Raw genomic sequence first — 26484 nt, forward strand, 5'->3', positions numbered from 1 at the left:
AAAACATAGTAACTTTAATCATGGGCTGTTGAAACCAAGCACTTTAAACTATGTCTTATGAAGCCAGTTTGTCTGAATGAATCACAATAAGCTGTAGACAGCAGTCTAAACTGTGGTTAATCTAAAACAGAAGCAGGATCTTCTCAAAGCCATGCCAGAGGAAAAGAGGCATGAGCCCAAGTCCAACTTTGTAGTGAATACCATGCTTTAGTGCATGGATAGGCATAAAACAGAACAGGATCTACTGATAATTTGCACTAGATCAGTAAGGATTTCTGACTGCAACTGTTAATAGCAATATCAAATTATCTTTTCTATCTAGATTTAGCAGCTAAAATGAAGTAAGATTGGGTTAAGAAGGGCTTTTGTGAACTCAGTTGCATTCTGGCTTTAAGAAACAAAATCCTAAGCTTAGAATGTTCCCAGGATACCTTGTTCGCACCCACCTGTCTCTGGTTGGTGGATCTCAGGGTTCTCGTAAAAAAAAAAGATCTGGGATGCCTGAAGTCAGCCCAGCCCTGCCTTAGCACATGCAACCTTCATTTACCCTTTGTGAGCCCCTAGTGCCCTTCACTTCTTTGTGCCATCTGAGAAAGAAAACAGTCAGCAGTCAGTCTGATGTGAGGCCAAAATACAGTGTGTGGGGCCAGAGTGGTCCCTCAGAATTATGTCCTAGGTAATGTTTTCATGTTCCCTAAAAAAAGAAGTTGGAAAAGAGCATGTATCTCCCAGATAATCTCGAGTTTGACCTTTGGCAGAATTATTGCCATATAGTCTGGACAGTTTAGCATTTCTCTGCCACATTTCTCCTGCACAATCTAGTGCCCATATACAATTTGATCCCACTGAAGCAGAGGATCAAGCTTCCTTGAAAGCCTCAGCCCATAATGTGAATGCTGCCTGCTCAGACAATTGTTATCCTCACTTCCTAACTAACAGACTCAGTTGTCTTTTAAGAGCAGAATTGTGCTTGTTAACAGATAGCTGCAGATCACAATGCAAGAAGAAAGTTCAACTAGCATGGGGGAGGGGGAGCAGACAGGACTGACTCCTTAAGTCTGCCTGAAACTACTAGAAACCTTACCTACATAAAGACTAATAACTCCTTCAGAACAGTTAGCACATTCATCTCCCAATTAGTCAAGTAGAACAAATTCTCTCATTTGCTTGTAAAATGGTTTTTAATAAGCTGTATCCTTTGTATACCTCCAAATACCCAAAGGCCATTCCTCTAAATCAGATTTCTCAATTCCACTGCCAGAACCTGTATACCTGAACACACAAATATTCTTGCTTGTGAAACCAAGCAGGTGTTTCCCTAGCTTCTTCCAATTTTAGTTCTGATGGACAGAATTCAGAGTTTACCTCTGTACAAAATGCACCATATTTAGATTATATGGGTCAAAAGTTCCAATCTATGCTACTCAAGTAGTTTCAATTCTAGCCCCTTAATGCAAGTCATTTAACTCTGGGTCACCAGTTTGTAACTGGAAGATTCTCCTTTAAAGTCTGATACCGAAATGGGAGAAAAAGTAGCTGCATCTTCTCCCCTCTGTTTTTCCCAAACACAGAGGTCTTTCTTTCCATTGCTACAGTATACTGGAATCCTACTCATTACAGTAAGGACGGAACCAAAGACATATATATGGCCAGGGGACAAGTGTGGAAAGGCCAGTTGTTTACTTATAGTTGTCATTCTTTGAGTGGACATCTGTGCATTTACGCACAGGGCCTTTGTGCCTATGTGGAACCTGTTGCTGGGAAAATTTAATAGCTAATTTAACAGTTTTGGTGGGTGCCTCTCCCCTCACATCTATATAAAAAGGGGGCCATTTTCCCTCAATTACAATGAGACCATCTGGAGGTCTCAGGACTAAGGGAGAAAGACCAGAATACCCACAGCATCATGGAACCATTTCAGAGTAGTACCATAAAGTGGTGCCAGGAGGACAGCAGTACTAATTCTGCATCAGTGGAGTAGTACCAGACCCCCCATTAAATAAGGAAATAATAAGGGCAGAAGACATGGACAAAACACAGCTAAGTTGTTCATGACTCCCAGTGGGGTAGGTGACTGCACAGAATGACAGTTACAGATAAGCAACTAGTCCTTCTTGTTTGCGGTCTCTGTTCATCACACATATGGGCAACTAGCAAGCTTATCCATACATGATTGGTGAGTGGTGTTTTCATTTGAGACTCACTGAAAGAACTGCTCTCCCAAAAGCACAGTCCACTCTGGCCCAAACATCGAGGTGGTAATGTTTGACATAAGTGGAAGACCTCAACCATGTTGCTACTTTGCACAGATTCAGTAACAGGATACCTGTATGCAGTGCTGTTGAAGTTGCCATCAGTTGGGTTGAGTGTTCTTTAGTTGGCACCAGGAATTGCAGTCCCGCTAGCTCATAAGCCAGCCAATAGTCTCTGAGGCGAAAGGGGCTGACCCTTTGTCTTGCCTGCATAGGAAACAAAAAGTTTGGGGGATTGACAGAAGAACTCAGTTCTGGAACGGTAGAACACCAGTGCTCTATGCACGTCCAGGGTATGAAGAGTAGACTCCACCAAGCTGGATGGGGATGGAGAAAAAAGCCAGTAAAATAACATCCTGATTCAAATGAAAATGAGATACAACTTTGCATAAAAAAGAGGGGTCTGGACAAAGTACAAGTCTGCATGATGAAAGACAAGGTATAGAGGATCTATTTGTAGAGCATGAAGTTTGCTGGATCATTGAGTGGATGTAATGGCCACCAAGAATGCCACTTTCCATGACAGTAAATGGAGGTTGGCCATCACCAGGGGCTCATGGTTTTCTTGCCAGAGTGTGTAGTATGGTGGCAAGGCAGTTTTTAAACCCTTCAGGAACCATTTATTTAGCAGGTGTGAAAAAAAACAATGAGCCCTGGTTCCCATTGTGGAATGCAGAAATGGCTGCTATGTGCACTCTAATGAATGATTCCTTCCAGCCACGCTGATAAAGGGAGACAAGGTTGAGAAGGATTTGCTGCACCATGCAGATTTTGGGATCAAAGTTCTGAGTACCTACATATGTTGAAAAAGTATTCCACTTTGCTTGGTATGACTTCCTAGTGGCGTAGTCCATATGAGATAAGGAAGTGGAAGATGGTGCTGGTGATCCCTGTTTGGCCATCTGTATTTGTGTCAGGGAAAGCTGTTCCAAAGTGAATGGAGTTTGGTCAGTCTGCTGGTATTGTCATGGCAGACATTGAGGGTGTGAAGGTGTAGATTGCTTGGGAGGCCATGAGTATTGGTATGATGGCATTGTGTAATTCCATGCACAGCAAGTCTGTAGTGTCCATATGGAGGTGGCTCTCAATATGGATTCCTCCTATATGGATATGTGTTCAGTTCGAGACTGCATACAGAACAGTGGGTCGAAACCAGTGAAGAGTTGGGAGAGACCAATTCGCATGGTCACGGCATTGGAAGGAGTAGAAGCTGCGGTTCCCTTCATGGCATCAGCTCCAATCAGTCTGGTGATGTTTGAGGAACTGGTGATTGAGTCAGGGAATTCTGTATCTCCCCTTCAGAAAATGAAGTAGACAGAATGGTGTTGATATGTTGTGTCTCCAATTGGGCTGCTGTTCTCAGGATGGATGGAGTTGGAGAGGCTCAAATTGGAGCTGAGAGTGGTGACGGTATGGTAGACAGGTCTGCTGGCAGGACAGGACAGGCGAGGCTCTCCGTTCCGAGGTGGCTAGTGAGTGATGTTCGTGCTTTTTCTCGGTTGATATTTACCCAATCTTTTGGCCTCTTCTGGGTCTTTACCCTGCAGATGTTCTTCCCCTTGTGCTTTCTTGGACAGCTAGAGGAAGCTGGCTATTCAGCAGCTGATGATGTGGCCTGTGAGGTGGTTTTCATGGCAGAAGGGGTGTATTTTGGCCCAGTTTCCACAGAGGCTGATTGTTTGCTTGTAGTCTTCTCCAGTAAAATTGTGCATAGCTTAGAGAGCCCTGTCCCAAAGCTCCATTTTTAAGCAGCCTTATCTGTTCTTCCTGGCCTGCTTCATGAAGCCCTGGCAGTGAGCACACTTATCCACACGGTGTCTTCACCAAGGCACAAAAGGCAAAACAAGTGACCATTACTGGATGGCATTTTGATGTCACAGTTTGTACACTTTCAGAAAGCCAGTCTCTGAGCCATTGAGCAAAGAAAGAGAACAAAGTTGAGGTAAAGTGGTAGAGGAATAGTGTAAGAGTGATGACAGATGCTCTTTTTTAAAAAATCTTTGAGAGGTGGGAATAAATGCGAGTTATTAGGAGAGAAGTCTAAGTGGTATAAAAGGTATAGGAAGGTCAAAAAATTGATGAAGTTGTAAGATAGTGAGAGCAAAAAAATGAGGTAAAATTGAAGCTAGGAAAAGCCCATGGCACAATGAAAGACAGTGGTCGAAAGTGAACTGAAGAAGGGTGAGAGCTCTGCCTATTTAAACTAGGAGTGAGGGGGGTGCCAAAAAGTGATCTGTACTCAAAGCAGCTCTAGATAGTTTATATGCCTACAGGCTTCTGGCTTCCCCCATATTCTGGGTGTTCAAAGAGAGCCACAGTGGGCTCCCCATCCAAACAGGGAGGCATCTGTCATTACTGTAAACGATGGCTGAAGACTGAGCAGCAGCATTGCCTTAAATAGGTTGATACAATGTGTCCACTGGAAGAGGCTGAAACAGACCACTCTGAACATCCAGAAGCACTTCCATCAGTGGTCAACCACTGGGTTGAAAGAATTAATGAACTACAGCTGGAGCAATTGTATCCGGAACCTGGCCAGGGAAAGTACCGACATATTCACTGCCATGACTTTGCATGAACAGCCACTGAAGCCAAGACAATGTACAGCCATGCAATCTGGGAGGCTGTCTCAATTAATGCTGCCACCCTGGAATCTGGGAAATATGCTGCTGCTTTGGTGGAGTCTATGCATGCCCCAATGAATCACTGCAAACAGTTCCACCCTGGTTGGAGTTAGCAACAACCACTCATCAAGGTACAGGTATATTTGGACCCCATGCTGATGAAGGTGGATGCATACCTCTTTGTAAAAACCCTGGAGACAGGAGAGTCCAAAAGGCAAAAGAAAATTGGAACATCTCCTCCGCAACGTGGAAAAAAAGAAATGTCTATGGCAGAGTGCAACAGAAATGTGGGCATAAGTAAACTATCATATCACTGGATGCAAACCACTGTCCACATCGGAGGAGGGTAAGAATTCCTTGCAAAGTTATGATCCAGAAACAAAGGAACAGTCTATGGCAGGGTTCAATAGAGATGTGGAAGTAAGTAAACCTCATTGGATGCAAGCCACTCCCTACACCAAAGCATGAGAATCTCTTGCAGGATTACCATCCAGAACTTTTTAGGAGAGATTTAAAAAGTTGAGATTGCTCAGGTCCAGGATTGAACAAAGCCCTCGTTCCTTTTCAGTAAAATGAAATATTGTGAAAAGCATCCGCAGTGTACAGAAGTGGATGGAATTCACTCAATTGCTTATTTAGATAGGAACAAGTAAATCTCCTCCATTAGCACTGGAGATGTTGGTGTTGCCCGCACAGTAACAATGGGCGGGAGGGCATAAAATTCAATCCTGCAGCTTCCCCAGATGATCTCTGATATGATTACCTGCCACACAGACAAGTAGGGAGAGAGAGGATCCCAAAAATTAAAAACAGGGGAGCAGGTATGGAGGAAGGAAATGAGTCAGCCTCTAAAAGCAGTCAGTGTCTCCTTCCCCTGTCCCTATCTGCTTGCCTGTGCCCTGGGAGGTACCAGAAGGCATGGGGAAAGAAGGAGCTTTCCTGCCCAAGCCATTTATGTGGCCCGGCAGTGGGGTACTGAAAGAACCTTATTCTCTGCGCTGTCATCCTTGCCTTGTGGATGCTGTCCCTATGCTCATATGCATCGAAGAGCCCATCCCCATTGAAGGGCAGCTTCACAATATGGGAATGGGCCACCTGCATTAGTCCTGATGAGCACAGCATACATGCCTACTGACTGCCACTGTGTCAATCATTGCTTTGGCCTCACAGTCCTCCTGATGTCTAGATGCATTAATCTAGATCCTTGAGAGGCATAGTGCTTCATTCTGGAAGAACCTGGTGAAGTCCCATTCTCTTCCAGTATATAGTCACACACAAAGCCTCGCTTCTCCCAGAGGAAGAGCTGGTACCTTGCCACAGTAGACTGCGGGTTGGCTCCCTTTAGTTCTAGGGCTGTTGAGGCATAGCTCTGCCTCCCAAAAGTATTCAGGTGACATCCCTCAACATCAGACAGTGTGGAGTGCTGGTGACACAACCTTCCTTGAACCAATTCAACAACCACAGAGTTCAGATGTTGAAAAAGGGAGGCTACATCCTTCTCCTACATGCAATGCATTCCCTTCAACCATTTCAATGTCAGAGCCATCATTAACAGAGCCTTCCAGGACTGCTAAGCAGTCTGAAGAAGAGTAGAGAGGTAAGGGATAGCATCAATTCCTTAGTTCAGATGGTGTCAAAAATCAGGTCCAATATCCTTTCCAGTTGCACCTGTGTCCAGATTCAGAGGGCCGAGGCCATCAGTTGGATTTGTTTGGCAAATGTGCCCAGGTCCGTTGATGGTGAATCAGGATCTGCAGTATTCAGAGCAGCATCTGGGGAAGATGACCTAGGGTGGACAGATGGTGAAGAGTCCTTATCAGACCTGTAGTCCTTGACATTCATGAGGGAAAAGGAGAGAGAGGTAGTGTGGGAGAATTTGATTGGTGGACTGGGGCAGGAGGGGTAGTGTGGGAGAATTTGATTGGTGGACTGGGGCAGGAGGGGTAGGCAATTCCAACAGGCAATGGGACTCTCAAGGAGGAACCTCTGGCCAGGACAGCATGGGTGGGTGAAGTGTGGAAGGCTCAACAACACATTCACACTCCCTGAAAATATTCGGGTAGAAAACCAGCCTGTACCAGGGATCATATGTGGGTCCCTGATGGTACAGACCCAGTGTGTCAAAGAAGCCCCAGTGTCTTGTGGTACTGGTGAGACTGCCCATCCCAATCTGGGACAGGGAGTGTGAGCATTCTCTGCAGCTCTCAGTATCAGATGGATCTGGATGAACTGGGGATGGTACCATGAGTGTCCTTGAAACTGCGGTGGAAGGCAGGGGATGAGATGGGGGGGGGTGTCTCTAATTTCACCCTCCAATATGGAAGCCAAGATAGTACTCAGTCTTGATACCAGGAACACTGTCAGTAGCTGTACAGGAGCACCCATGGGTGGCTCCATCAGTGCTTTTAAAAGGGATATGAGAGAACGATGAGGCACTTTTAAAGACTGGCAGCTGAGAATTTAAGGAATCTCTTTTTCTCTGCCAATACCCCAAATCCATCAACATTATAAGGGATAATACTGGAACCATGTATTTGTTGATGTAATGCTTGCAATGTTCAGTTCCACACCAAATAAGGGTTTGCCATAGTTTGGATTTCTGATTCTCTGCTCAAAGTGTTGTTGTTTAAGCTCTCTCCCTTTTCAACTATGTATTTTTTCTGTAACACGGTTCAGTACCACTGCAAGGACAAATGACTCCACACTCTTTTTCATCACTTCACTGGCAACTGTATGCAGAGATCCTCCCAGGTAGGAGTGCCACAACATTCTCCTTGTTTTGTTCCATTGGCAGGTGCAGGTCAGTTGCAACAGCTTCTGTTCTTCCATTCTGATTAACACCTGGTCAAGAACCTGACTGGAAGTCAAGAATGCCAAGCTCATTGGAAGCAAATAGTTGATGAGGCATCTGTCAACTAATTTGGCAGAAATGGTTTCTCACTTTGGAGAGCAAGAGATGTACATGATTAACCCTCTTTTCAATTACAGTCTTGACAGTTTTATTTCCAGCAACCCAAGTGGTGTGCAGGAGTAGCAAGCATGTGATTTTTATATACAAATGACTCAAAATGGTTTTCTAAAAACAAGACAGTAGGAAGCATGTCTGGCCTTGGCCCAAGACAAAGACAGTCACAATGTTTAATTCAGCATCTTGTCATTCTGAGCTGTAGGTTTACTGAATTAATAAATCTGAAACCACTGGACAACAGGAAGGAAAACCTCAAAGACAGTAGAATCACCTTGCAGTTTGAAGAAGTTAAAATGCCAAAGCAAGCACAGACTGGCCCATTCAAATCTAAAATATCACATAATCCTCCTCCATCAAAGAAACCAATTCGCTGAATATCAATAATTAAAGTGGGTGTTGTTATCATGGCCATGTGGGTTTCAATCATGCATGACAAGAGGGTTTTTTTCCCTGTTTTTTTGTTTTTGGTAATGGAAAATAAAACAGTTTCTACCAGAAAAACAAAGGACAACATAAATGCATAATTTTAACTGCTGAAAAGAGACTTGACTTTGGGTGCTTCTAGACAGAGGGGGCCTAGCCCTAAGAATCAGAAGGCATTGTGTAGGCATTCTATCTTTTCTTTCTCAACAACTTAACCTGATATAACAAATAGAAAAACTCATGGGAAAACACAGGATGGTTATGAATTGAAAACTATGATAACTGGAAATGATGCTATGATTACATAACATTTCATGAATGACGCAGGGCAATGTAACCATAAAAATCCTTGTCTAGAAGCATTTTGGACTCAGCTTGGAATATACCTCTACACATTCTGCATACAAGAACTGAAAGATCAGCATGGCAGTACAGTATTAGAGAAGCAAAGAAAGTGTACAACAATCCTGGGAAGCTGGAGTAAATTGAGCTGCAGTTTATTACAATTTAAAGCAGTATGATTTATTCTAGGGTAAGAAGAATATTAAATGCACTCTGACAATTAGACACTCAACTGTATTATGTACACTGGCTGTGCTGGGCGGGGATAATGCAAGTTGTAATCCCACATTTGTAGAGGGTGATGGTGGTGGAAGGGTACCATACACATCAGCCAAATAGGATACAAACAGCACAAAGATAAAGTATGATAGTTTAAATACATTCATACACACATAGGATAGCCAGGGATTTGGCTGAATCAAGAGAAAATCTCATCTCCTATAGTTCCACACAGTCTTCATACCATTAAATGTAATGCTGTCTTGGTATCAAGAGCCATATATAGGGTCCGTTCACATTTACTTTTGGAACTTCCCCAACATAAATGGCACAAACCACACATAGCACTATCAACTGCAAAATAAATGTATTTCAAAAATGGGATTAGCCCCTCAATAAATCCCCTCATCTTTCCCCAATAATCTCTTCAAAATGAAAATACTAAGAAAAGGAGGTAGGAAGTTGGTTAGCTGATGTAGCAATGATTACAGGTTCCTCACTGAAAAAATACTGACCATAAGCCCCAGCTTCTGAGACAAACAGCATGCCCTCCACACTTGGGTTCTATTATGGGCAAGTTTTGGAGCTACAAAGCCTCAAAAACAGGCTAGTCTAGCCGAAGGTCACATTGCCATAGAGGTCTGGGTGATGTCAGGGGTCCCTGATCCTGTTTCCATTTCGTTTCATTTCTATTTACATTTCTATTCCACCTCATAGCACTTTGGACTCTCTGGTCAGTAAACAATTCAATCCCTAAATACACAATAAAACAGTATACTAAAATGCAAACTAAATAAAATATAATATAATGAATCAAAATGAAAATACAATATCAAAGAATAGCAAACAATAGCAAAATAAATAATGCAAGAATATAAAATAACAATGAAATAATAATAAACCCACAATAATTCCAATAGAGAAACATGACACCCAGTGCAACATTGAACTGGTGCTGCCCTGTGCACTGGCTGGCTATAAAGGTGCAGCCAGCACAAGCCCCACCTGGTCTTCACCTCTGCTCTGTAGCAGCAGCAAGTGATATGGCCACACCCCTTTCCTCCCCAGTGCTGGTGCTTTGACCTCAAAGACCGGGGGGGGGGGGGCACAGGTGACAAGCGGTGGGGGCGGCAGAAGCCACATCACTCTGCAGTGGGCGCAGTGTTGAAGGCAATGGCAAAGGCAAGCAGGCAAAGGTGCCTATTTAAGCTCTCAGGCAATGAACATAAGGCAGGTGCAGGGCTCTCACCCTCACTACCATTGTTAGGGAACTTGGCCAAGCACTCTACCAAGTATATTACCATCCTGAACTGCTGCTTGGCAAATCTTGAAGACCTGCCCCCACCCTCCACTGATACCCCTTCTCTTCCTCAGCCTGTTTCCATCTTCTTGGTAAGCTGGTGGTCAAGAGGTTACCACCCTTGGGCTCAAAGATATTGAGAACAACTCCTATCTCAAGTTATTCAGTTTTTCCCTGTTCTGTCAAGACCAGACCCCAACCAAATGCCAGTTATAGCAATATTGAAGTACTTCTAACAAGGGAATTCTGGAAAAGGTCATGGAAGCTATTTGGAAAGATTTGCTGTGGCCTCCACACCCACCTTGGTAAGTACAGCAGAACTGAAGCAATCTCCACCCATGTCCTTTAGCACTTCCATGAAAATCTGTGCCATGGGGTTGCCACATGGAAATCAGAGATCTTAAAGGGAAAGCCTTTAAGGGAAATGTACAATTCCAACAAATAACTCACCCATAAACAGCTGATCTATGCAGAGCTAAGAGTCTTAGAATAGCTGTAGACACTTGCTGGCTCCAACACATGATTCAACCAGTGCCTGAATACTTCTAAATAGAACTTTCCCTTTTCAGGGCTGAATGTGTCCAGGGAACACGCAACATACAAATACAAATTTTAAAGTCAGTCAGTCTGTCTTATTTATATATTTATATATATTTATATATATAAAACTTTTATATACCTTCCACTACCAAGGTCTCGGGTCTTAAGATGCATGGCACCAAATTCCTGTCTTTTACATACAAACAGGAAAAAAGTCCAGATAGAAAACTGGGCCCCAGGAAGTTTTCATGTGGGTCTGTTTAACATTTTAGTCCTAGCATTTTTACTACTCTCTTGCACACATGTGCAAATAGCTCTTATCCCTCTACCCCACAGAATCACCAGCTTTACCAGAGTTCTTCCTCTTTTATTGGGAAATGGGGGTTGACAAAGCTTGCCACAGCAGTATATTAGTAAGGAAACCTATGTTGCTGGCTCTTGAGCCTCTTCCCCTCCGCCCCCACCAGTTTTACCATCCTGCCTGCATGTATATTCTTATGTTATTGTTGCTGTTACCCTGCAGTTACTTTCTACCATTTTTGCTCTTGTGAGCAAAAGGCAAATTATATAGCTTCATTTAGGCTCACAAGAACCCTATGAGGTAGTTAGGATGAGAGTGAATGACTGGCCCAAAGTCACCTAATGTGGAGACTAGAAACCAGATCTCACAGGTCCCCAGTCCAACACTACAAAAGTTGTGAAACAGTTTGCTGATAATTTTGTTTGGCTTGCTTTTAAGTTTATTTATTTTATTTTATAAAGACTTTTATAAAAAGTTGTCTTGGTACTGATTTTATTGTATACTACATAGTGCTTTTCCATATGGTGCAAGCCACCATGAAAACCTAATTTATGTAGAGAAATTTTGGAAGTAACAAAAATGTATTTTCTAGACCCAGAAAATTACTTCAATCCTAGCCACCAGGTCTACAGGGTTATTTTGAATCTGGCTTTCTGACAAAGCCAATTAAGTGTGCAGTAGGGTGGCAAACAACTTAATACAAAAAGACATTTTTCTAGAAACAAATACTAGTTGTATACACAGGTTTATATACTGCATCATAAAGAATCTAAACAGTTTAAACTGAGAGGAGAGGTTAGCTTATGAAAGACAACACTGATGGGAATCAGCTGCTACATTGGGCAGTTAGTATGACTGAAGGGTGCAGACAGGAGCAGAGTGGAGGTGGCTGCATGCTGATTGGGACGGAACAAAGATACAACCATTAACCCTATTTATTACATTTTTTGCTTTTTTCTGTGCAGCTTAAGGTGACAAATACGGAGTTTTCACATGGCTGCCCATCCAGACAACTTGAACAGACCTAGATCTTCCCAGCTTTCTCTTGCTCAGTTATAAAATATACTATCATACCCTACAGCTCAAATTAGAGCCAAAACCTCAACAAAACAGGAATGAAGAAAAGCAAATGAGAAAATAGCAATAATAATCAATATATCTAGATTAAAATTAACAGGCTTAGATAAAATAAAAAGGATAACAAAATGATAAAGACCTCAGTGCCAGGTATTCCTCTTTGAGGAAAACATTTCACAGGTAGTGTATTATCACCTGAAAGGTTCTACCCCTAGTCACCAGTACCCTTGCCTCAGAAGACAGTGACACCCAGGGAGAGGTTTCAGAATATCATCTTTAGAGTTCAGGGAGTTTGATATGAGAACAGGCAGTCATTCAAACAGTACCCTACATCAGTAAGGCAAAGTAAAGGCAAGAGTTCAAACAGTGGATCTGGGGTGCCATTCAGCATGGCAGAGTTTGAGATTTGTAGTTTCTGGGTTAAAAGCAAGCTGCAACATGTAAATTTCCACATAGCTATACCAATACAGAGAGAGAGAGAAAAGTGGCTCGCCTCTTTCCAAATGGCACCCAAATTTTTCTTCATGATGTAGTGACAACATCTAAAGAGTCGAACGAAAGGTGCCATTGCTTGTGAACTTCTTAATCTTTCCTGTGCAATACAGTGACCCTGAGCCAAGGACCTTGTTGGCTCGCTTAACTGGGCTCAGAAGGAATTCAACCTCATTTGTAAGTATCCAGTGTATCTTTTTCCAAAGCTAAATACAGGGGTGAAAATAGATGGCATTAGAGTCTAATATAAAATGTTTCATAAAAAGGAAAGAATACTCACCTGTAACCGTGTGGCTCTTTGAGTGGTCATGTGGGTTTACCTAGAGCTGGACAATTTTGGCAGGAACCCTCCAACACACTCCAATGCACACATTCAGTTCTGGATGTCACATGGTGGCATACCAGGGTAAGGTTGCCAGGCTGGAGAGTCTGTGGAGCTCCCACAGAATCACAAACAAGAGGATGACAAACCATGGTTGTCAGGGGTCATCAAAGTATCAGGAGTTTTAATCAGGTGTATCAGAATGCATTGTTTTGCCCAACCCACCCCAACTTTGGCATGACTAGGGTAATGGAGAGGGACTGTAAAACAGAGAACCGGTCCATTGTTAAAGACATTTCCTAATGAAGAGTTATTTCCACATGATTGAGAAATAAATACACTGTGTTCTCTTAGGTGGATAACAGATTGATCAATAGAACTTTCTAAAAGAAAAAGGGGATGAAACTCTCCATTTATGTGCCTAACTGAAAGTTTTCATGATGGTATTTCAATTTCTTGACAGATGAACTAGAGATGTCATGAGTTATGCATCATTCCATAGCTGCAACTTGAAAAGAAGCATGTTCTCAGAGTGGGTGCTTCCTTGTTCCAAGAGAAGATCACCATAATGAAATCTATGGAAAACAGTCTTGAAGACTCTAAATGCCTTTACAATTACAAACAGGTCAAAGATACCAATGTGCTTCTCACTCTCTGGCAATTTTGCATGAATACAAACAGATCAGCAGGGTGTTCCACAGAAGGGAGGCATCTGTAATCTCTGTTCTGGAAGGGTGGGGCTGAAAAGATAAACTTGAATGACAACTAATGCAAAATTAGAGGACCCCAATCAGAGCACATAGTAGAAGACCATCATTGTCCTTTTCTGGATTGAATACTGCAAGAAACTAACACTACATTCCTAAGGAAGCACATGGTGTGATTTGGCATGGCTAACAACAGTCTGGGACTGCATCTGAGGCACAAGGAACATATCTGCCCTGTTGGGAAGAAAATAGACAAAACCCAAGGCAGATTTCAGGCAGGCCCCAGTGAACTGCAAATTCTGAACATGCAGTTTTACTTCATTCGCCAGGAGTATCAGGTCATTTAGCAACAAAAGGATAGTATGGATATTACAGAGCAAATACAGTGGGGAGGGAGGACATGTAAGAGCCAATAAGAGCTAAGTATAGAGCTACAGTCATACCAGCCACACAATTATTTCCTGTAAGCACCTGCAAGGGTGTTCCTTGTTCTGCAAGGTGAATCAGTCCCTGATCCTGACACTTCCAGCCCATGGCATCAAGACATCTCTCATGATCAGCTGGGGTTATATGCAGTTACTGTCCAGATTTGCCCTGGAATGCTTTCATAATGCTAGTGCTAGACAGAACATAATGAAATAAAAACCTGTAGGCTTGTGATTGCCCTTTACAAAAGTTCTCCAAGATATATGGGAGATACAAGTGAGGGTTTTACCCAATCACATGAAAGAAAGCCAGCAACATGGAAGACATTCACCAGATGAGACCTCTGGTGGACAGTACAATGATGAGAGTTGTCAAAGCTTTAATTTACCATTCTGAAGACTTGTTTGGTGTGAGGACGCGCATCATCTGTTGAAAGTGAAGTCTAGTCTCCTACCATCACATCCAGAGAAGATATTAACAAAAGCATCAATGATGGAGATGACTCACAATAGTGGTCTTCTGGAGTCAATGTTAGGACAGCCAAGGCCAGGTTGACCAAGGACAAAAGAGCATCAATAAGATGAAGACATAGTCTAGAGAGTCAAAGTCAAACCGAGGGCTCCCTTGGAATCACTCAGATTTGTTGGTTCCAAATATGAAATACAGTATAATACTATGCAGAAAACTGCCTGAGCATCAATGTCAAAGCAAATAATATATCAGCATGTAGGACAAAACAGTTGCAACCAAAGCTGTGGCAGAAGGTACAGGTGGAACATGTCTGAATAACAACCAGAATAGACCAGGCAACAACTACCCCAGTATTAGAGCATCTTGAAACCATAGAAGTGGCTCAATATTGACTGCAATGAACAGAAAAAGGAGGAGGTGATCAGTTTGAGTATTGTTAGTAATAAGAATTCATCTTTCTTCTCTCAGACTGTATATCACAGTTCATCCTGAGCTGAGTATCAAAATGTGGGAAGAGGAAGCAATCCCAATTATACATTACAGAATGCACACAATGGCTAAGGTGATTGATGTTCTCCCGAAGAAGAGTCACACCAATGGTTAAGTGTGATGGTGTTCAAAGGCCAAAGAAAAATAGAACTCTGCAGGGAGGGGGTAAGTATTTCTAGAGGTGTATTCTCAAAAATTGTGACTGTGCAGCAATAAGCAGGGCTTGCCAATGAGGAGAGGGATGTGAGATTAGGGTCTTCTCCCAGCTCTCTCCCTCTGAAAAGGAATGAATGCAATGAATATCGTTCTATGATTGAAGTTGAAGTACCAAAGGTATACTCTCAAGAACCAGTTTAGACAATCACAAGGGAGGAGTGGGAGGCAGCATTATCAGCAGGGACCTGCAGTCCAAGTTAAATGGACACTTTGAAGTTGGAAAGGAAGTTTTGCTGTATGCCGGGTGGAGATCAGTACGAAAACTGCCTTTCTTAATACAACACACTAAATTCAATAAAGTGCATGTAACATGGGTCAAATACTATTTTCAAACAAATTCAAAACTTACTTAAAAATTTGTTTGAATGGAACACCTGTAAAAATATTTCTGAAATTTTAGAGAGGAGAGGAGAGGAGAGGAGAGGAGAGGAGAGGAGAGGAGAGGAGAGGAGGGCACTGATAACAGTTAACAAACTAATTTTAGCTTTTGCCTAAAGGGTGTTATATTAAGATTTTTTATAATATATGCACACATAAAACAGTTTATTAGAACTTACCAAATTTGACTTGAACTGCATTACTAATTATTTTTATAGAACCCATTTTTTAAAAATACATTATTTTCTGTACAAAATTTTACACATCACTGGTTTTGCCACACCAAAACCAGGGACAGGGGTGAAAAGGAGAAGAGTGAGATCAAACATGGAAAGCCCCAATGTTTCTATCAGCTTTTTGAATATGTTTTCACAGGTTTTGGAGATTTAATTGACAAGCTTAATCTTGAGTGCATGTGCCTAGAGCATAACCCTTGGAAATGGTCTGCAAAAGCCAGGGAGCCAATAGGGATGCATTCCCTCAACTCACATGTTGGTCCAAAGATTTTCTAAGTGAAGTGTCCCTCTGGCATCATAGAGCACTCTGCTTCCTGTCACCAGCAATGAAAGATGACCAGAGATGGAAAAGGTGTGATCTCTTTTACTACTGATACAGGACTGAAACAAACATGACTTGTGAGTTCCACAATCAATTATATAACAGCAGGTACCTGTATTTCTTTCTGCTGGGGGAGCAATTTAGATCTGAAAAATGGCATGGGGTAGAAACAGTTAATACACACAACCACCAGTGCAACTGATGTGATTAAAGTTTCAGCTAGTTTTGAAAGGACAGAAAAAAGTGTCAGGGGACCTAATCATTGTTTCAAAGAAGGGAAGCAAACTAAGACTTGCATCAAGCACCAGCAGCTGGATCAGAGAGACTGGCCCCCAAACTTGGGTCACCCTACAGGAAAGCCTGGAGAATAGAATGGGGGAGAAGGGATGATATCATAAACACTTCTGTTTCTGTTATCTCACTGTTTCCTTTCTACAGCCCTCGTCCCCTTCAAAGGAGCTAAACATGCTTAATCTACAGGGTGGTTTTTATTGTTTTCCTGTAGTGACCAAATCTGAAGCTTTTGCTCCCTTGCATCTCCTGAGTGCATTTTTGTGGTCAATATCTTTTCTTCTCTTTTGAAGAATCTTTTAAAGGACACAGACTCATATGTACCACTTACTAAGCTGCTATTGCTCGCTCTAAGCCACTGTAATACGGCAGCATATAAATCTGTATATGCGCCACTTTAAATGCTAAATTAAAAACATGCATGCCTATACTTGCATAGGCATGAAAGAAAAAAATATTTCAAAAGCTAAAAATAATTCTAGAGCCTTCAAATATTTTTCTGTCCATGAGCAGCATGAACAGTAATTTTTCAGCAAACAGCATAATGGTCTAACCCTTGTCTCTTATCTGAGGTCCAATGAAAAGGGAAGATACAGAAAAACCTAAAACACTGCACTCTCCAATAAAGATTGTTGATTTTTAAATGTTATAGTAGTAAGCAGCAAGCTGCCTTAGCTCAACATTTCTCCCATACCGGGAGTGGCAGCCCCCCTATTTACTAGCATCAAGAAAATCTCCTGCTTGTGAACAACTTTAATGGGCGGCTGCAATCAGTGTAGTGACTCAGTGGAAATGGTGCTCTCTTACTCCCTGGGTATCTTTTGAGTCAGATCCAGTCCAATTACTAACACATCCAAGTTTCCATTCTGACAAGCAATCTGAACTCATCCTAGTGCTCCCTCCACTTTAGTTCAGTGGCATTTTTAAGAACCACACTAACATAACAAACAGAAAGAAAACAACTGCTTTCAAGAAAGTCATATCAGGAGTGTGTTTGTGGGGGGGGGGGGTCAATTGTCTTGCAAACAGACAACTTAATTTTAAATACTGCTGCAGAAGAAACAAAAATGACTGCTTAAGATGGCTGGTGTTGCTGAGTCACTTTTCCAGTTCCAATAAATTTAATTCTAAAATAAGAGTTTCACTTTCAAACATTAGTGAAGTATGACAAGCCCCTGAAAATGTTAATTGTTAAATAAATGGCAATAGATCAGGAATTTTCATATATTCCTGAATTATGCTTTCTGTTTCTCACATACAGAACTGAATACTTGTCCATACACCAGTACTTCATAAGATAAATGTTACATGATCATCCTATCTCTGGCATCCATACAAAGAAGTCTTCCATTCCCTGTCCAGGATTAAGGGAAAGGATTAAAGAAACATAGTCTTTTAAAAAAAGTTTAAAAACACTGTGTCTAGACCAGTATAAATCCTAGCTACACTAATGCTACCTTGGGAGGACAGGGAAGGTTCTAGATTTCATAACTTTATCCAACCCCCACACCAGCACTTACTTGTTTACACTGTACTGCTATGGGCTCATGCAAATTTATGCCTTCAACATTAGCACGCACTGACTTTTGAGGTAGTATAACTTTCAAGAAAGCTATCAAAGTTACAGAAAAGCAGCTTCACATACATAGTGAAAACCAGCCCAACTAGCCCAGTGCTACTGAAGCATTCTGAAATGGAGAAGATGGGAGAAACAAGGGATGTATGCAAGGGATACAAAAGCACTAGAAAGAATATAGTCAAAGATCACTCTTTGTAAGGGATAGGAAGCAAAAGCACAAACAAGCAGATAACTGAATGCAAGTGTTTGAAATTCCTTTTATTTCTTAAAACAAAAGTCAATACTTGAAATACAGTCTCTTATACATCAACCCTTTCATGGCCTGTTACATTTTTATTCTTCCACCAAGTGCTCAGAATGGAATACCTGCTAAACAGTATAGGATGAGGGACAAATTACACATTTTAGATCCAGATTAAAATTTCCTGTTGGTAGCTTTGGCTGTGCAGTCATATCTAAAGTGAAATTTAAGATATTACAACCCCCAACACAGCTGCAGCAAAAGGTTCACTCTGCAAGGCTGATGTAATGCCTTCCAGGCTGGTCCCTATGCATACATGGTCTGTACAGCAGTGCAACTCCTACCTCGGTAGTTCAAGGTTTACATCTGTTGGAACTTTAACTCTATGCTTTTAACAGATCAGTTTCATGAAATGTCTAGAGCACACACTAGTCCAGGATTATTGGATAAGTATCAATCAGTAAAGCTCAAGGATGAGAAGAAGTTGCTTGCATGGCTGTGCATGACTCTTCTATACTTACCCTTTGAAGTTAGTTAGATCTTGTGGTAGAGAAGAAACAGTATATTAGTCTAGGGAAATGATAAATGCTTCCTTATGAGAGGTAGTACCTCTGGTCACTTGAAAGAAGCAGCAGTGAAACCACTCCTTTAAAAACTTTCCCTGAATCCCAAAGAGCTGAACTATTTTAGATATGCTGAAAGAACCTTTTTCTGGAAGAGGTTCATGAGTGGTACATTCATTGATCAGATCCAGGCGCTCTTGAATAAGATAGATTTCTGGATCCATTTCAGCTTGAGTTCAGGCCCAGTTTTGATTCCTGTTTCAGGAAAGAGATTGGGGAGTGCATTGGTAATTCTTGATCATTTGGTAGTGTGTGATACCATCAATTGCTCTAGAGAGGCTATCTGAGCTGAGAATAAACAGCACCACCTTGTGGTGGTTCTGCTAACTAGAGGGTAGTTTCCAGAGGGTGGTGCTTAGGGGTTACTGTTTGTCCCTATGGAGGTTCCAATGAGGGACTCCATAGGGGTAAATTCTATCCACTGTGCTGTTTAACATTTATATGAAACCATTCTGTGAGGTAATTCAGGGGTCTATTATCATCAGTATGCTGGTGACAACACAACTTCTTTTTTTCATCTTGTGCAGGTATGGCAATGAATATGCTGAATATGTTGTTATCACCTTTGAAAAAAGACTGGATGAGAGTCAGTGAACCAGGATGCCTTCTACCAGCTTCAGCTGGTAGCTGAACTATGACTCTATATGGATCGAAATAACCTAGCATCAGTGGTCCTATAGTAACAGTGGGCTGAATATACTAATCTATACTACTATTTATTTATTTAAACATTTTTATGCCACCCCATTCGCCGAAGCCTCAGGGCGGCTTACAACAATAGGTTAAATCATCATAAATAACATTGTAAAATATATACATTAAAATAAAATACAAATATACAATATAAAATAAGCTGCCCTGGCCAGGTAAAATTCAAAAATATTAACATTTAAAATGCTGCTTAAATAAAAAGGTCTTCGCCTGGCGCCGAAAAGCAAATAACGACGGAGCCAGGTGGACCTCTTTGGGGAGCGCATTCCATAACTTAGGCGCCACCGCTGAGAAAGCCCTCCTCCGAGTAACCACCCTCCTAATTTCTTTCACGGAGGGCTCCCGGAGAAGGGCCTCTCCCGCCGATCTCAGGGGGCGGCTGGGCATATATGGATGTAAGCGCTCCTTCAGGTAACCAGGACCCAAGCCGTTTAGGGCTTTATAGGTCATCACCAACACCTTGAATTGGGCCCGGACTTCAATGGGAAGCCAGTGAAGCTGACGGAGAACTGGAGTCATGTGAACATAACGTCCAGTCCCAGTCAGCAGCCTGGCAGCTCTATTTTGAACCAATTGAAGTATCCGGACCGTCTTCAAGGGTAGCCCCATGTAGAGCGCGTTACAGAAGTCAAGACGGGAAGTCACCAACGCATGTGTCACTGTCGCAAGGCAGTCGTACTCCAGGTAGGGGCGCAGCTGATGAATCAGCCGAAGCTGGAGGAAAGTGCTCCTCGCCGCTGCTGTTACCTGAGCTTCCAGTGAAAGCTCAGGGTCGAGGAGCACTCCCAAGCTGCGGACCTTGTCCCTAAGAGGGAGTGCAACCCCGTTCAGGACAAGGTTCAATTCACCCTCTCCGAAGTCCGATCCGCCAACCAATAGGACCTCCGTCTTGTCTGGATTGAGCTTCAGTTTATTGGCCCTCATCCAGCCCATTACCTCGGCCAGGCACCGGTTCAGTACAGCCACTGCCTCACCTGGATTGGTGGAAAACGAGAGGTAGAGCTGGGTATCATCAGCGTACTGATGGTTCCGCAGCCCACACCTCCTGATGACCAGCGGTTTCATGTAGATGTTAAACAGCAAAGGGGACAAAATGGACCCCTGCGGTACTCCATGGCATAGCTATATGAACTACTAGGTTAGATTGCTACAATAATTAGATTAGTGCAACACATAGTATACTTGGCTGCTTTTGAAGACGGTTTACAAACTGCAGCAGCCAAGTTTACAATGACTAGATGATACGAATATATGACTGATTGTGGCTCATCTACACTAGTTGCCAGTTTGTGCCTGGGGACACATTCAGTGTGCTAGTTTTAAACTATAAACACCTCCCTGACTTGTGAACCCAACCCTCTCTCCCATTGATTTATCTGGCCCCTGTGTTTAGCACTGGAAATTCTTCTTTGGGTACCCCGTCCAAGAAAAGCTTGAGGTGGTAAGTAGTAGCTTGGGAATGGGCTTTTTTTTCTGTTTACGGAATATTCCCCCATTGAAGCTCAACTGGAGCCAACCCTAGCACAAAGTCATACTACTTTTCCCAGGCATTTGGAAAGTAGTGGGCTGTTTTTATGGGGCTCATTCTAGCTGGAGTTATGTATTGTGGATGGACACTTTTTGTGCTTAAGATTGTTTTCTAGTGTTTATTTTTATAGTGTACTGATTAAATGTGACATTTTGGAGTTTTGTATTAATTATGGGTTTCTATATTTGTGTGTATAAGTTGCAATGAAATTAATAGTAATAAACCAGTAATTAATAACAATGAATTGATTAAAAATAATTGATTTGGTTCTCTGCAAGAAGAAAAGCAGGGTATAAATGTAATAACAACAACAACAACAGATGACGACAATGACAATGATAATCATGAAGACAGTAACAACTTTCAAATGGCTCTAGGTTCTACACCAAGGAATGCTAATATGGGTAATTCAGCTGCCTCCATGTAAGGACATTATTATAGCCAACTGTCTACTTTCTGCCATCAAGGGTCATTTCCAGAAAAGTCAATTCCATCCACCAAATTTCATTATTAAAATTCTGGCAAGGTTGCCAGAATTGCACAGCAGCATCTTACACTTGCAAATTTCAAGTCCACCAAACTTAAATCAGCTGAAAACAGTGTAGGAAATTAATCCTCTTTACAGGACCAACTCCTTCTGCTGCTTAGAAAACAGACTGACAGTCACTGACACAAGATGCCATGTCTGGATGTTTATTATAGAACACACACTATGAATTATCTTGATGGTTTGTTTTGAAACATTATTGCAGCTTGTAAACAGGACTTCAAGACATGTACTGAAAGTGCAGCACTCCATTCAAATCGATTTTAATGTTCTTCCAGCCAAAATACAGCAAGCTTCTAAAAATCAAACTACTTTAATGATTGGTACAAGAATGCAGACCCAGTATTGGCCCTAAAACAGGTCAACCCAGTTGCTTTATTTTGTCACCAAGGTATCTTAATACTTAATGAATTGATGCAATCCATAGTGTTGGATGGTTAAACTCAAGATTGCTGGATCAATTATGATGCCTCATGTATTTCAGAATTCATTAAACAGCAAAAACAAAAAGTTTCTAGTTCACACTGCTGCAGGAAATAGAATGGATACATGATTTGAGCAGAAACCACATGAGCAAAACTCAGAAACCCAACATGATGACAGAATGTACTGTTTAACTCATGATTTATAGGGCTTAATTCATGACTACTGAATGCCTGGGGTGATCAATGCAACAGAGGTTGTTTGATGAACAAGCCCTGCTAGTTCTTTTAAAGTAGCAAAAGCTTTGATAGCATTTTGGGCATAAGGAGAGTGGGAGCCCACTTATTCTTCTACCCAATTAGCTGTTCAAGTGCAATCCACACACACACTTTTAGTAGCCTATTCAATTCTCCTTACAGAGCAAACAAAACAAAACAAAACAAAGGGAGGGGGAACTACCCTGTTCTTTTTGTGTCCTTTCTTTTAAATTCAAGGCTGACAGAGCAAAGAAAGCAGGAGTTTCACTTCAGTGCTGCCAGAGGTGGAGAACTGCAAAATTAGAGCAGGCACATACTTTGGTAATTAGGAGATCTCCAACCTAAGATATCGCCTGTGTGAAATCACATTTATTTTGACAAAATGAAGATGTAAATAAAGAGGTAACTGAATATCCTCAACTGAACTTCAAATAGTATGACACTCAGTACAACTACACCAACCTACACTGGTCAAAAATTTGAGAACTGCTATATAATTTTCCTTCATGCTTTACTAAGGACAAGGAATAAGAGTCACATTCTTGTCCAAGCACACAAACAGAAAAGTAAAAAATGACAAGGTAAGTACAAGGACACATCTAATCCAATATCCTGGTTTCCCCAGTGGCCATGCAAATAGCTCTAGGAAGCCCAAAAACAGGGCTTCAATTCAGTAATCTTTCCTCATTCCCCCACCATTCCACTTTAGCAACTGGTTACAACAATATGCAGTAGAAGTTGCCTTGTTGGGCAAAAATGGTTTTTAAGATGATAAACAAAAGAGGTCTTTGTTTTTCAAAGTACACAGAAATACCAGCACACACTACTGTAGTAACCCCTCAATAGCACCAAAAAAGTAAATTATATTGGTGCAAGTTTCACCACAGTTTTTGTCACTCTTAAAACTGGGGAGAGAGAACCATTGCATTTAGCTTCTAAACTACATGCAGTCAATTAAATCCAACCTGACTCAAACAAATAGGCAACTAGAGGCAGACACTGCAGCTGCAGGAAACATCAACAGTACAATTACTACTTGTAATTGTAGAATAGCAGATATCCAGGGATGTCCCTGCCTCCATACAGCAGGTTACACAAATGCTTAGCTCATGGTTCAAGACCACCCAAGCCTGTTTTTCTCCACACACAGCCATACATTTTCAAAACACACCCCTTCAAGCTTCTCTGCTTCCTTGCCTCATCACCTTCCTTGCCTTCTCTGCCTTCCTTGTCTCTAAGCTTCCATCATAAATATCTGTCTGATGGATTTCAGTACAATTAAAGATAACTGCCTTTAAAAAAAACCCAACCCCCATACATCCTTTCTGCTACATTTTCATTAATCATTTCCTTGTCCACATAAAACCACCTGGATGCATATCATGTAGGCAAGAGGCCAAGAAGAATCTACCCACAACTGCACCATAGCTAGAAAGTAAAGGATAAACTAAAATCAAGATTTTAAGGCCAATCTAAAATCAAGATTTCCATTGTGTGATTAAGTTCCTGAACAAGAATTCATATTAACTGGTTGTAATAAATAAATTCAATTAACACACAAGATTAAATCCAACATCGCACAGGTAGATTCCCCCTTGTACAAGTTTCCCTCATGCAAACTTCACCCTCCCACACACATACCTCAAATCTGCTCGAAAGGGTCTGGCTAACCCTGTGGAGCTGATATGGAGCATGCAGTGGGTTGAAGGGTGGAGAGGAAGTAAATTTTGGAAGAACTTTCTGTCCCACTGGTAGACAAGTATTGTCTAACTCCATAATATATTCACCACAAAAATAAAGCCATTTATACTAATAAAGAGCATAATTCAAGGTTGTTGGTCATACAAACCACTACACAACTGTAGTGCAAGGTGACAAAGAGGTCAAACTATGAGGGAATTGATTCTTCTTTTAACACTTAACACTTACGTTTGGAAACTAAGCAAGATGACTTCATCAAAAACAAGAGCCACCATTCTATACAGATTTAGGTATGCAATATAATGGATTGAGTGTCAAAAACAATCTTAAAGCGAAGTTAGTAATTAGGCAGATTTTTCCCAACAGGATGTAAAGTAAATGTCCGTGTCATTCAGCTGAAAAAGTCATAAATATTTCTGATTTGCAGCAATATAAAATACAATAATAAGCTACTATAAGTTCAACCTCAAATATTTTTCTACAAGGAAAATACTATTTTTATTCCCTGATTAAGCCAAGAGAACAAGCTCACATCTTCATACAGCAGACTGATACATTCAAGTCTGGTTCGTGCAGAGGTTTCTTATATTCCATGACAGAGAGTGAAGGTACTGAAAACAAGTCAAGAGGAGTTGTTTCATATTCTTATGAAACTGTTTCTGCATCTACTTTGTGTTGTTCCCTGGGTAAGTAAGCCTATCCAGTGCAAAAACCTGAGAGCATCCTTGTGTCTCTTGCTCCCAGCTGCTAATGTAACTCTCAATTCCAAAGAAATCCTGCTTCCTTCTTGTTCAAAATGCATCTTGGCTGTAAAAAGCATCTAAATCAGGGGTTGCATACACATACAGATGCATGAACACACAAACATTAGCAATCCTGATGCAGATGTCTTGATAGTTCTTATCAGAAAAGAGAACATAAAGGTATTTCCTTTTTTCCTTCTCTCTCTCTCTCTCTCTCTCTCTCTCTCTCTCTCTCTCTCTCTCTGTCATTACTCCCAAATATAACTGAAAGCTACCAAATAACACTTCTCTATAAAGGCAGAGCCAAAACTAGAGGTTTCCACCTCCTCCTGGGGTGGAAGTAATTCAACAATATTACCCTTATTAAAAAGTAATTGCAGAGTCTAAGGTACTGTTATAACATCAGTAAGTGCAAGTATGACATAAATAGGAAAAACAGACATGCCAAGCATTTGTATAGCAAGAAGACAAGGACACAAGCATTTGCAGCTCAAAAGTGTTAATAGTGGAGACTGATTCTTTTTCTATTCAGAGGATGCCTGTAATGAAAGGGGCACTTTTCCAAATTATGGTTTTAAGCAGCAAGGGTGCTCATGCAAGCTATTTGCATAACTAAAACATTGATGAGGGAAAGATTAATACACATCTCCTTTAGAAATCAATACAAATGTCAACAGCTCAGTATTGCTAAGTCAGTCATGACTAGAGACAAGAAAGAAACCTCTCTCATCATTACAATTTAACTAAAAATGCAGCAAGCAGCTCTCACGAGTGGTCAAACAAGAGAGATCATGGTAGATGAGGTGAAGCTAGTTCACTTCCTCTGAAGACATGCAAGTCCCCTGTAAGCTTCATGTTTCTACTTGTACCACAAGTTGGTACTTTCTAGTGAATTTAATTTTCTGTCCAACACGGAAGTGCTACATTTAACAGTGTCACTTTTCCCTTAAAAATAGTTTAATATTTATGTGAACTAAGTTTACCATATTCAGCAGTATGTAAATATAACAGATAAACAAAAAGCTTGTTCAAATTAATGCAAAAATGAATGTCAGTTCCACATGCATTTTGCCTTAAAGGTTTTAGACCAATTGTGGGTTCCATAGAATCTGAAGGTTGTAAAACTCACTACTGCATGCAGGGATACACTGAGTCATAGGCAGTTCTTATCTATCAATTGATATAGACAGACAGAAATATAAAAAGACTCTAGTCATTTTTATATACAAAGGTATAGAAAAACAAGCATGCAGATATAATTGCCCTGTGAGGAATGAAGTTGCTGTTGCCCTCCAGTGATCTGACTAATGAGAGAAAAGACCACTAATAAAAAAGATAGGCCTGGACCCAACTGAATATAAATGTTAGTTCCGAGCTCACTGCTTCATTCTGGCATGGTCAAGCTGATCTCCCCCCATATCTTTTCCCTTCAACTCCACTTCTTATCTTGTTCGTTTGTCCATCTGAAGGTGGGTCCTGTCTCACAAGTTTTTCTTTCTTTATTGATATGAGCAGTCTTGGGTGATAGCATTTGTCTGAAAAATGGGGTAAATATACAAATAAAGGAAGTCACACACAGTACTTTAAAATGTCATTAAGGGAAATACATTAGGTTCTTCTGTGCTTCCATTAGCCTACAATTCATACATATACATTGTGAAGCCTTTAGTCTCGTAACCACAATAAAATCCCTAAGTACTGATGTAGGGAATATAGACACAGAATTCAATGTTTC

At 41.3% G+C, this 26484-nt stretch overlaps 1 protein-coding gene across 8 annotated transcripts in view; it reads right to left on the minus strand.

Moving 5' to 3' along the window:
- The window catches only part of MECP2 (methyl-CpG binding protein 2), an 87308-nt gene that overhangs the window by 37968 nt on the left and 22856 nt on the right, over positions 1-26484 (minus strand). Inside the window, exons 1-2 of one of the 8 annotated variants that reach the window (XM_044443500.1) lie at positions 6545-9697; positions 2327-3175 (exon numbers count right to left, since the gene is read on the minus strand). The exons of 5 other annotated variants lie outside the window; for them this stretch is intronic. The gene's annotated coding sequence lies outside the window, so the exon portion shown is untranslated. Of the gene's footprint in view, positions 1-2326; positions 6323-6544; positions 9698-26484 lie in introns of those variants that run through there. 2 more of the 8 variants (XM_044443501.1, XM_044443502.1) reach the window with 2 other exon arrangements.

Source organism: Varanus komodoensis, unplaced genomic scaffold (assembly GCF_004798865.1).
Source record: "Varanus komodoensis strain SLA01 unplaced genomic scaffold, ASM479886v1 scaffold42, whole genome shotgun sequence".
Classification (NCBI taxonomy): Eukaryota; Metazoa; Chordata; class Lepidosauria; order Squamata; family Varanidae; genus Varanus; species Varanus komodoensis.